This window comes from Vespula vulgaris, chromosome 7 (genome assembly GCF_905475345.1).
Source record: "Vespula vulgaris chromosome 7, iyVesVulg1.1, whole genome shotgun sequence".
Taxonomy (NCBI): domain Eukaryota; kingdom Metazoa; phylum Arthropoda; class Insecta; order Hymenoptera; family Vespidae; genus Vespula; species Vespula vulgaris.
Window position 1 is genome coordinate 3,631,547 of NC_066592.1, and position 13,327 is coordinate 3,644,873.

A 13,327-nucleotide genomic window follows, 5' to 3' on the forward strand; every position below is an offset into this window, starting at 1 on the left:
TTTCTTTTTATAGAGATTCGACCTAGAAAAAATGACAATAGTGAAAATTACAAAAATTCTGCTAGTACGAACGTTGATCGAGAAATTAATATGTAAATTAATATCCAAAGCTAAACGTTCAAATTCATATCGAACGAGTCATTCATATAGATACATACATATATTCGTATATACATATATACATACATACATACAACATATGTATGTATGTATCATATATCGATAACTCGAAATGTAGTATCGACTATGTAGTATCATATGAAAGCAAAATTCGAAGTGTCGTTAGAGGTTTTCAATGGTTACCTTCGTTACACGCACGGAATATTAAACCTTTTCACACTCTAATTAATCGAGTTAATGACTCGCGTGCACGCGTTTGCACGGATAACGAAGATACGAACCTTGTTAAAAGGGACATGTAGATATATGTATATGTAGATATATAGACGAATACATCCACGTATAGGTACAATCGTGTAGATTATATCAACGGAAAATGGTCCGATCGGTAAATTTCAAAGAATATCCAACGAAACCAGATTCCAATCAGCGTGAATCGCAACGAGTGGACATTGTTCAGAATTAACAACGTGTATTTTCATTATTTTCCAAGGATAGAACGGATAGCGCGTCTATGTAAATAGAAATTTCATCGGCTTATTTCATAAATATCTTTAATCGAAAAAAAAAATATGTATATATACACACGTAAGTTTATCTTGAAAAAAATCGCGCGCATTCTTCCTCCTTTTCATTTTCTTTTTCATTTTCTCTTTCCTCTTTTCTTTTTTCTTTTTTTTTTTATTACGCGAAAGAAACCACTTTTGAGATACAATCACTTAAAAGTATAAAGTAATCGAATTTTTTTCTTCTTGCATAGAAATCACATTCAATTTCAAGTAATTTTTTTTTCTTCCTTATACAGAAAGACATTTACAAATGTTATAAAGGAAAGTATATGCTTAAGAATAATCTTTCAAGAGTCTTGTTAGCTTTATATTATATTTATTAAAAAAAAAGAAAAAAGGAAAAATAATCTGGGTTTTAAATAATTCAAAGAGAAATAAGTTCTTTGATCATTTTTTGGTCGTTGAAAGATAATGAGAAACTAAACGATCGATGACGTACCAATGAAATCCTTGAATTTGTAGAAAATAATTTGGTGTTATTTTTATGGCGAAGTTAAGCACGGTGAAACAAATATATACTAAGGAAAACACTTTTGCCACCCTTCGTTTTATTAACCCTTCGTGGTTCGAAGTGTGCCTGATGTTTCTTTAAAAGGTCCTAAACGTAAAAACGACGTCTCGCTTAATCGAATATCTCCAAGTTTGGTTTACTTAATACGATGGTAAAAAGAACAGAAGAACGAGAAAATTTTCAATGAAATTCATGCTAATGACTTTTTGTTCGAAATGTAAACGATGGTTGACATATTTAACCCTACGAGTAATACCAACATACATTTACATCATACTTTATAAAGGGAAGGTACCTAAACTTTGAAATTCTGATTTTAATGAAACTTCGTGAATATGTAGAGTACAATGAGTTTTGTAAAGAATAATTCTTTTACCTGACGAAAATTTATTTAGAATAAGCGAAGTCACTGATTTACAATTTAAAACATAATTTTTCATTTCTTTCGATTTTTAATAATTAGATAATAAATATTGCAACACTCTTTATCTTGTACTTGATATATATATATATATATATATATATACATATAAATGAAAAAATACTAATATACAGTACTTCAAACTATACGACAGAGAAAAGTTCCTTTTTTCCAAAATCGAAAAGTTCGTGAAGGAATGTTTAAATAAAGCACTACAATTACGACCACAATCTCTTTTTTGCAGCTTGCTTAATCTTTTCTACGAGAGATCGAATGGTGGACCACAAAAGAGCATTGACGTCTGGAGTGCATAAAACGTTTTATCTCTCTTTCACTGAAAGCCGTTGGCGAGATAAACAGCTTGCTCGTTCTCCATTGACACCTTACATGAAAAATACATCAGATAGAAGAAGAAGAAAAAGAAAAAGAAGAAGAAGAAGAAGAGGAAGAAGAAAAAGAAGAAGAAAAAGAAAAAAATTAAAAAAAGAGAAGAAAAATCTTCGATCATCGAGCACTTTAAAAAAATCTCGATAAACATATTTATCGATAGTACATACAGCTCCTGTCTAACGTGAAAATAATTCTTTTGAGATTTTTCGAATTAATTTTTTTACAATTTTTTTACATATTTATCGAATAATATATTTTTTCATTTTTTTTTTTTTTTTATTATCTTTTCTTTCATATTTTACCAAACCGATCGAGATTTATCATGACAATGACGTTACGTTTCGTATCGATTAAAAAAAAATATAAGCACGATTCTTCGTAAGCAGAAAGAAAGACAAGAGAGGGGAGTGGATAAAAAAAAAAGGAAAATTATATCTTTGAGAAGGAGGGAACAGAAACAACGAGAAAAATAAAAGAAGGGAAGGAAAAAGAAAAGGATCGTTAACCACCAACATCGTGGACATTAACGACACGCCTTTCGCGTTCATCTCGTTGTCGGATCAACGCCGTACGTGATTTCGAGAAAATTATTTCGTTCCCGTGATCTTTGCTTTTTCTCTCTTTCTCTCTCTTTATCTCATTCTCTATCTCTCTTTGCCCTTTTATAACAAAGAACTACGATATATGTATGATTGCAATAAAGACAAAAATAAATCTTCTTTTATTTCCTTTTGTTGTTTTTATTATTCAATGTCGTATCAATCCCTTGCGTCGGTTCATTATAAATTTTATAATAATAAATATATAGTAAGATATGGAATGCAATCGAAAATAGTTTAAACTGTATATCAATATGATGATAAAAGTAAAAAAGAGATATTAATTACGACGATTTTTTTTTTTAATATATCGTTTGAAATGTAAATTAACTAAAAGAAAGAAAAAAAAAAATTCATAACTTAGATAAAATTTTATGGAGAGAAAGAGAAAAAAGAATGTCTCTCCCAGGAAAAATATTTTTAATAATCGTCATATGATCTTTCTGTTCGAAAGAAAAAAGAAAATAGAAAAAAGAAAAGAAACAAAAAAATATAGCATCATGTCGATATGTACATGTATATTTGTATATAGATATATTGTACATAAAAAAATAGATACAGATGTTAACATAAACGCATGTTAGTTAATTCTAATTCTCGAAAACAGTTCAGATACTAATGCGTAGAGGAAGTTATAGTCTAACACTTAAAGTGTTTGGTAAATGATTAAACCATCCGATCGTTACCATCGAAACGATCCGTACCATCCGATTATAACGTTTCCATACCGTGACTCGGAGTACCAATCGTTTGCATCATCTCTTCCCTTCTGGAAATCCTATTAATGCTTAGTTATTCCTAACGAATAACCAATCACGAAGATCGATAGAATCTGCGTATTTGATAAAACGATGCTGATCGATCAAAACCATCCGATTTTCTCATTCGAAATAACTCACTTAACTTTTATCACCTTTGAAAGATTATATACAAATATTTTTTTTTTTTTGGTTTTTATATATTTCACAACAAGATGTATGAAATCATTAAAAGAATATATTATATCTCTCTGTTTCTCTCCTTTCCCCCACTTTCTCTCTTTCTCTCTCTCGTTCTTTCTGTTTTTATTTTTTATTTTATTTTATTCCATCGATATTACTTTTTTACTACTTATGTGAGTTTACTACTGAACTTTCAGAAACTCATGACTCATGACTACTCTCACGATAAACTTACTTTCACGTTTTTCTCCTTCTCTCTCTCTCTCTCTCTCTCTCTCTCTCTCTCTCTCTCTGTCTTTTTCTTTCTTTCTTTTTCTATCTCTGTATATCTGTCTGTCTATCTCTATCTTTTTTCTTTTGATTCTCACATTTTAGAGATGAAAGGAAAAGCCGGATGTCGTCCTATCGCTTCGTCTTTTGGATCACTGGACGTTTTCCCTTTAACATAACATCGTTCCTGAAAGAGTGATATTCGTCGGAGCTTACCTCTAACATTTTTTTTTTCTACGTCATTCGCCATGAAATATAGTATAAAGGCATCTCGCAAGAAGGGATAGTATATTAGACGAACACGCACGTGTGCGTTTTATTTCTTGGAAAGGTGAGCTGCTTGTGTATCGATAAAAAAAAAAAAGAGTAAAAAAGAAAAAAGAGAAAAAAGAACTTTTGCATGCGATGCGAGGAACTTCGATCTAATCGTTCAAATCGTTTCAAGCGCCTGTTCTCTTTGTTCCTCCTTCTAATCTCGATTTTTTTCTTTTCTTTTTTTTTTTTAATCCAAATACATCGAAAAATCTCGTGTCTAATATCGAACAAATTTAGAAAATTAAATTTCTTTTTAAAGATTACGAACACGTCGTTTATATTGTGAAATTATTAACAAGAAATTAATTGTATGACATTTTATGACAAGACTATTTTAGATAACAATACGTTCTCGCGATAACGTCAACGACCAAATTATCCATTTTTCTTCCTCGACTATAACAAAGTTAAAAAATTCGATTTCACAACGATAATGGGATCGATTTTAAAATAAACAGATTAAAACTAATCGCTCTTAATAATTCCACAATAAATATATTTTATCCGAATAAATCTAATAGTTTCTATTCCCGCGTCTCTTCATCCCCTATTTCTGAAATTGTCAATCAAAAGTCAATTTCCTAAATAATAATTCAAAATAATCGTGATTTTCGTGAAATAACTTCCTATGCTTTGACATAAAGTCATGCAGAATAAGATTAAGTTTTTGCATGACTGGTTATATTTACGTACGAATATAGGTGCACGAGAACACAAACACGCGTACACATATATACGTACATATGTGTGTACGTAGATACGTTTAGTAAGATCGTTGCCGTATCTTTGATATGATTAATATAACATGATAGATCTCTCTGTCTATCGTGTTATCAACGCTTTGAATTCGTCACCACGAACATAATGGATTCCAATTTCGGTGATATACCAAACTAATTGTAAGTTCTATTCTATTCGTACCATCCTCGACCACGATACCACCCTCCACCCTCCCCCATATATTCTCCTATCTCCCTCTATCCCTCTATCCCCCTCATCCCATTGCCTCGACTCTTATAGAAGATAAGTCAGTGACAGAGGCAAGGCATCGGATATCGCATCGTGTCTCGTCGTATCGTCTTCTTCGAGCACACACTTCGTAGGGTGTTCCATTTCACGTCGAAATCACAAGGAAACGTCGGTCTCCGTGACGGAGCTAGTCTCGAGGATTTGAATTTAAGGAGGATGGAAAGAGCGCTGGGGTATGAATGAATGAAAGGCAGATAGAGATAGATAGAGAGATACAGATAGAGATAGAGGGGGAAAGAGAGAGGGAGTAGGGGAAAAGAAGAGGGTGAAAAAAAGTCTATTATTCCAGGCGATTCCATTTCAATGGACCAAGGTTAATTTATCTTTCTGTTATTCGAGAAGAATGAAGAAAGGGATACTATCATGTTATATATCTATTTATGTATATTATATATTTATTTTTTTTTATATATATAACTGTCTTCAATGTCCCATATATATATATATATATATATATATATATATATAGAGAGAGAGAGAGAGAGAGAGAGAGAGGGATACACATATTCACTCAAATATATCTCTCGCATAACTTTGATGAAACACTTCCACATTACGGAAAAGTTAAGAAAAAAGAGACGAAGAGTTCCTACGGCGCACGTTCGGCTTTCATTCGAAACACTATCGCAAAAGGTGATAGTAGATAATTGGTTCTTCTTGGTTTTAGAATCACCCATTGACGGATTTTAACGAGCTGAAGTAAAACAGGACTTCCGGTAGAAAGGAAGAACTTTCATTCGTTATATAATGAGTTTGCGTTGCGTGATACCGTCGGAGAATCGGAGAAAAGGGAAAATGAAATAGAGGAATAAAGAGAGATTGAGGGAGATAGAGAAATACAGAGAGAGAGAGAGAGAGAGAGAGAGAGAGAGAAAGAGAGATAGACAGACAGAGAGAAAGAAAAGAGAGAAAAAGAAAGAAAAAAGGGCGGAAAATGAGGATAAAAGAAGCTGACCCATAGAAAAAGTCAATTCTCCAAGACTTTTACATCGTCCCATGGGAAAATGAAGTTGGCGACGATACCTTATGACGTCACGAAGAGGTAAAGAAGAAAAGAGAGAAGAAAAAGGATAAAGAAAGAGGAAAGAGACTTTGCCCGATTCGCTCGTAATTAACGCCGAGTGGAAGGAACCAAAGCTTACGATGGTCTCGCGTAATTAGTTGCTTAGTTCTCTTTTTATTTTTTTCCTTCTTCTTCTTCTTCTTTTTTTTTGCTCCTTTACTTTCCTTTTTCTTCGATTTTCTGCCTGAGGCCCTGTTGAAAATGGTTCTCGTAATTAAGGCCTACTATAATCGAGCTACTTTACTTTCTCCTTTTCTCTCTTTCTCTCTCTCTCTCTCTCTTTCTCTGTGTGTGTGTATTTCTTCCTTTCGTTTACTTACTTCCCATAACCGACGATTACCCTCCTCTCATGCTATTTCCGTACTATTGTCTACCTCATGCCATTGTATATTTCTACTCTATTTTCCCCCTTTCTCTATTTCCTTTCCTTTACTCAAGGATACTAACGTCTCCTAGTGAAGGACATATTAAAAATATGTTGAATAACATTTGATATTATAGAAAAAATAAATTCTCACAAGTGATTCCAACGAAACATCGTCGATCTTCGATGTTCCATCTCGATCTCTCAGTGATTTTTAATGGGTTTCCTATTTCTCTCTCTCTCTCTCTCTCTCTCTTTTTCGCTTTTATGCTCTCTTTGGACTCTTTTTATTGCTTTCTCTCTCTCTCTCTCTCCCCCTATATATATATATATATATATATATATATATATATATATATATATTATATAACGTACCACGATGGTACGGAGAAAACGTAGGTTCTAATAAAAATGCTGTCCCGATCTATCGGTCTCCGTTACGATGATATCGAAGAAATACGACGATGAAATCCCCATAAGAGAAGTAAATTTACAAGATGAACCTGATCTATTACACCCTATCACATTCTTATTTGATTTAACATGAATTTAAAATTTCCTTTCAAAATATCGTACTCACTGCTACTCGCTAGATAATTTTTTTTTAATCACATTCATCTCATTTTCCATATCGTTGACCTGACATTTTTACATATACATATATATTTTTTATTTCACTTCAAATCTCTTATTTTTTATGTTTTATTTTCGTTCCTTTTTACTTTTTTCTTCTTATCTCTTTAAACCGTCTGCACCAAAGCAGATCACACGTGAGATTCAAAGGAAATCTTGAATTTAGTTGAATTTTACGTGGTCGGAAACGTTTCTCGTGACTTTTTCTATCCTATTTCTCTCGAAAAACTTTTCAATTTCTTTGATCACGCGATACGTATTAACGTATCTAAGTACTTTGCTTCCTAACAAAGTAAACGACAATGACGATGGGAAAAAAGGAGAACGATAGTAATGGCAATACTATAGTAATAGCGGTAATATGTAGTAGCAGAGGGCTGGTAGTAGTAGTACTAGTAGTAGTAGAGTAGTAGTAGTAGTAGTAGTAGTTGTAGTAGTAGTAGTAATAGTAGTAGTTGTAGTAGTAGTAGTAGTAGTAGTAATAGTAGTGGTGATTCGGTGGAAAGCCGAGTAGCGCATTCTTCCTGAGACTTTATTGGAAATTCTTGGATATTATTTCGGTGGAGGTAGGTTGCTGAGGTAAGCTCCTACGTGCGAATTCTAATGTGCATTTGGGGAGCAACGAACAATGGATACGGATTTCGTATCTAGAATTATTAGATACTATGTGGCGCTAAATTAACTATTAGAATTATGTGGGTGATAATAATTTATGATTAGTTTTGCGAATCAAAGTCAATGTTGACCTTAACTTTATCGACGATAAACAATGTGTAATATATCTTGTAACGTAACATGTAATATTCATTCGTAAACAAAGTATTATTTTATGAATGATATCGAAATGTATATGCATTTACTAGTAAATATTATGATTTACCTTATGTATAATATACGATATACAGAAAGTCTCTCTCTCTCTCTCTCTTTCGAGTATATTCAAATTTATATTAATTCAATAACTTTTTTATTTGGATCTTAATTTTAAATGATTCTATTATTACGATATAAAATGCTTTCTTTTTAATATAACGAGTACTTTGATTACTCCCGTCGGTATGTTTTTATCTCCTAACAGCGTGTAATAAGTTTATTCGGAGTGAAATTATGTAATAAGACAATATTAAAAAAAAAAAAAAAATTAAAATAAAATAGAAATAAATAAAGAGAGAAGTAGCGAGAAAAAGAGATAATTTGTTTCAAGTAACAAACATTTTGAAATCAGAAAAAGTATCGAGTCGAGGAGAAAACGGTATATAGTTTTTTTTAATTACTTCATTCTTGTATCGTGCTACTAACTCTTCTTGTAGGGAAAGTTCATCGTTAAGAAAGAGGACGGAGATAAGACGTAGGAAGAAACAAGACAAGAAATGAGAGAACAATAAGGAAAGCATCTGGATCTCGAAGGAAAGGGGAAGTGAGACAGAGAGAGAGAGAGAGAGAGATAGAATACACTTTGTCCGCTCGATTTTCTTGGCTAATTTATCGCACTCGAAAGTTAGCTTCGCTTTTACAAAACGAGTTCTGACCCACCCTAGTCGGCTTTTTAATAAATAAAACCCTTCTCGCAGTTCCGAGGTCGTGCTTGATCCTTTTCTTTCCCTTATACTTTCTTTTCCTCTTTCTTTCTCTCTCTTTCTCTTTTTCGTTTTCTTTCTCGATGATTGCTATGAGCATCATTCTATCGAATTCGATTTGTCGTCATGTATAAAAGAGTTACCAACTCTCTTTACTTTTGAGATTGCTATTCACTTATTTTTTAATTAAATAACAATATATAAGATAATTTCAATCATTAATTTTACTAGCAATTTGTATTTAAACTTTTTCTTTCAATATGCATTCACTCATATATGATTGTTCTCTTTCTTTTTTTTTCTTTTTTTTTTCTTTTTTCTATATTGAATTTACGCTCGTGTGAAATAAATTATATTTCGCTTTCTCTCCCCTTCTCTCTCTCTCTTTTTCTCTCTCTCTTTTTCTCTCTCTCACTCTTTCTCTCTGTCTGTCTTTCTTTCTTTCTCTCTATCTTCACATATATACACATACGCACGCATGGTTTTTCTCTTTTTTTTTCTTATTTACTTTTTTCCGCTCTTGTTCCTTTCCTTTCGCTAAACCTCTTCACCCTTTGTGATATCTCTCCTCTCTTTTTCTTTCTCTCTCTCTTTCTTTCTCTCTCCCTCTCTCTCTCTCTCTCTTTTACACTGTGGTTCTATCCCGGAGATCCTGAGGTCAAAACAGGGCAACCCAGAAAATTTCAATTTGTCACGCCGTCAACCGTTGAAATCGAATTTTACGTGTTGTAGAAAGAAAAAGAGAAAAAGAAAGAGAGAGAAAGAGAGATAGATAGATAGATAGATAGATAGATAGATAGATAGATAGATAGATAGATAGATAGGTAGATAGATAGATAGATAGAGAGGGAGAGAGAGAGATAGAGCTAAACTGAACTAAGCTCGCTCGCATCTTCGATCATTCGAAAATTGAGATCGCACATAGAGGATGATAGATAAGATAAAAAGAGAGCCAGAGAGAGAAAAAGAGAGAGAAAGAGAGGAATTCTTTAAGAAAGAGAAAGAGAGAGAGAGAGCTATTTTCGTTGAGCCATCTTTTCTAGCTCGTCAAAGTCAATCAAACCTTCGAGCGTGTGCCACGAAAGGATTAAACCCTTCTCTAGATATCCAGCACTCATCTTTTCTTCTCCTCCCCTTTCCCATCCTTTACAGTCCTTCTCTCATTCTAGAAAAGCGATATCGATGTGGAACCTCGTCTTCAAGCAACTTACACGAAAGGAAATGGAAATGGGAAATCGACTTATCGCGCGTGCACCCCCGATATCTCGACTTTTCTTAATCTCTCTCTCTCTCTCTCTTTCTCTCTCTGTCTTTCTCTCTCTCTCTTTCTCATCTCTTATTTATTCTCCACCTTCTCGGCGTCGAATTTCCACGGTGAATTTCTTATGTCATAAATGCGAACTCGGAGAAATTGATAATAACTTGTAATGGAACTCTAACAACTCGTAATCACTTTGAAATCTTGCAAATATTCTGGTATATACGAAATTGAAATCCTTTTGTACGGTACTTATTGTCAATATATGGGCTAGATATATACGTAGGTACGTTTCAAGTGAATTGAAATAATTTTATATATCCCCCTATGTGTGTCAACAAATTTCTAAATATGCAAACGTTAACGAAATACGCTTGATGAAATTAATGCGACTATAGAGCATAATTGGAGCTTGATTAATTTAATACGGATTAATTATTCAACATTTTTACTCCGAAATTATTGTTTTTACTAATGTTCGCTTTTTTCTATGTCGTCAATGTCGTATTGTTTCTATTTTTCTATTTATCGTAGGTATTATATAAAAGTTTGTACAAAAGTTTGTACAAATATATATATATATATATATATATATATACAGTTTTATAAATTCCAACTCGCTGGTCATGATTTGTATGATAAAGAAATAAATATTACCGAAACAATTATCATGAAAAGAGATGTAACCATTGTAAGAAGAAAAAAGTCCAAATCACTGCAAACAATACGATAGTAACACGCGGAAGCACTCTTTAAACGCTCGAGGACATTTAAATCGTACATTTTTTCCGCGCGGATTCACTTCCATATGTACATTGACACACGCACAGACGCACACACTATCATAGGACTCGGTATAAAAGCGAAACGATGCGTACTCCGAGTGAGCTAGTTTGTAACAATGCAAAAGGTTAAAGCACGAGTATTTCTGCGGCGTTTCTAAATAAATCGTTGAAATTGAAAAAGATGAATATTGTGAAGGAGGTCGGGTGGAGATGGTAGATAGCAGACAAAAAAAAGAAAAAGAGAAAAAAAAGAAAAAGAAAAAAAGAAAATGAATATAGGACGGAAGAAAAAGAAAAGATGAAACGACCAGGATATAGGAGATGAAAAATAGGATAATCTTTGCGTCAAACAAAGATGTAATAGCACGTTTGTTCTATAGATGTTTGTTTGTTCTTACCGCACTTTAAGCTGCGGGTAACAAGATAGACGAACAGCCAATGTGAGAAAATCCTTTTGGTTTCCTTTCGAACAGGGTTTTCTCTCCTCAATTCAATGCATCCTCTTAAAGTTTCGAAGAAGAAGAAAAGAAGAGATTCGTCATTGGCAACAACCCCAAGTGCACATTTTCTTTGTAATTTCAAATCAGAAGAAACAGGTTTTTCCCTTTTCCTCTGGCTCCTTTCACTTCTTCCTTCTTTTACTCTTCCTTCTCCCTTTCTTCTTCGTCCTGTTCCTTTTCTTCGTTTTTTCCCCTTTCTTTCTTCACAGTCTGCGGGTTGAAATCGACAAAACGTTTCGGATCACTGCTTACATATGAGCAACAAGTTATGCACTGGAAAGCAACGGAGTTGCCGGTCGTTCGACACGAGAAAAACAAAAATTTTTTTCGTTGCACGATAAGAAGAAGAAAGGACAGATGATTAGGATTCAATGTACGAATAAAGAAAAAGAGAAAGAAAAAGAAAAGCAGGGTTAAAAGAAAAAGCAGAGAAACAGAGGTGAACCGCGATGAAACGCGACCCACCAACTTGTCAGAGTTTACGGAAAGTTCAAAGACACTGGACTGTATTCTCACACACTTTCCCCGGTTTTATAACAAAATTATTTTCTAATTTATAACTCGATAAGAAACGAAGTTATTAAAATTTTATGGGAAAACAGTTAAACCAATAGCCTTCGTCGTCTCTACGACGAAAAATACAACGACATAAAATACCGTATACTGTGACAAAAATAAAAGGAAAAAGAATAAAAAAAAAAAAAAAAAAAAGAAGAAAGGAAAATAGAAACAAACAAACTGAGAAGAAAGTGAGAGACAGATGGATAGATGATTTCAACTGTAGAGAGAAACAGAGAAAGAAAGAAAGAGAGAAAAAAAAAGATAGGAAAAAAGAATAAGATCGAGTGATATTGGGGATCGAACGTGGATCGAGGATTACTCGTCGACTGAGGTGGTCGGAGGGACTTTCGGAGGGAAAAAGAGAAGAGTAACGTTTACTTTTCGTGATCGAAGCCGATAGTTATATTGCTCGAGGAGAGCTTCTCTCAAGCGATAGAAACGGCCTGACTTTTTCTTTCTCTCTTTCTTCCTTTTCTTCTTGATTTCTTTCTTTATTTCTTTCTTTCTTTTTCTCTTTCTCTTGCACTCTTGTATAAAGAAAAGAGAGAAGATATGATACTCGAAGGCCGACGAGACGAGATACGCCGAGAGAACGATCCGGTGCTCCGGAGTACCGTACCAGTACTGGTACTATGGAGTTTGTTATCGAATAGTGTCGAGAGAGACGGACAGAGAGAGCGAGGGAGAAAGAGGGAGAGAGAGAAAGTTAGAGAGCGAGAGAGAGAGAGAGGGAGAGGGAGAGAGAGAGAGAGAGAGAGAGATAGATAGAGGGAGGAAAGGCAGGCGCTGTGCTGTTCGTCGTGGTGGTGGAAGCTGTGCTCGGCTGACAAATGAACAGGAACGCGAATACGCAAGCGCCAGACAAACCACCCTTTCGCTTCCTCCTTTCTCCAACTACCCCTTCTCACTCTCTCTCTTTCTCTCTCTCTCTCTCTCTTTCTATCTATATATCTATCTATATACCCTACTCCGTGTACCTGTACTCTTCTCCGCTAAGGGCGCACCACCTCTACTTCTGCTTCTACTTCTGCTTTTTCTTCCCTTCTACTTCTACTTCTACTTCTTCTTCTTCTTCTTCTTCTTCTTTTTTCTTTTTGTTTTTCTTCTACCACATATTTCTTCTTCTTCTTCTTTTTCTTTCCCTTCAAGTTCTTCTGCTCCTTTCTCCAACTACCCTTTCACTTCTCTTCCGTTTCAAGGGAAACGATATGCCGCTGACGTCACCGTGTTGGTGACAACGCACGTTCGACCTTCTCTCGCGAGAAATCGTCAACATTAATGTCCTCCTGTTATCTCTATTACTTTTTTCCTTAAGGTTCTTTTTTTTTATTCATCTTTCTCTTTCCTTCCTTCTCTTGTATATCTGTTTATTTATTTTGCTTGTCTTTCTTTTATTGTTTCTTTCTTTCTTTTTTCTTTTT

The 13,327-nt window shown here is 34.0% G+C and overlaps 1 protein-coding gene across 3 annotated transcripts in view; it reads right to left on the reverse strand.

Moving 5' to 3' along the window:
- The window catches only part of LOC127065163 (5-hydroxytryptamine receptor-like), a 107,082-nt gene extending 94,507 nt beyond the window's left edge, over nucleotides 1-12,575 (reverse strand). The window contains exons 1-2 of one of the 3 annotated variants that reach the window (XM_050997158.1): nucleotides 12,285-12,575; nucleotides 11,244-11,555 (exon numbers count right to left, since the gene is read on the reverse strand). The gene's annotated coding sequence lies outside the window, so the exon portion shown is untranslated. Of the gene's footprint in view, nucleotides 1-11,243; nucleotides 11,619-12,284 lie in introns of all 3 variants that reach the window. The other 2 variants (XM_050997159.1, XM_050997157.1) reach the window with 2 other exon arrangements.
- Nucleotides 12,576-13,327: the final 752 nt, after the last annotated feature.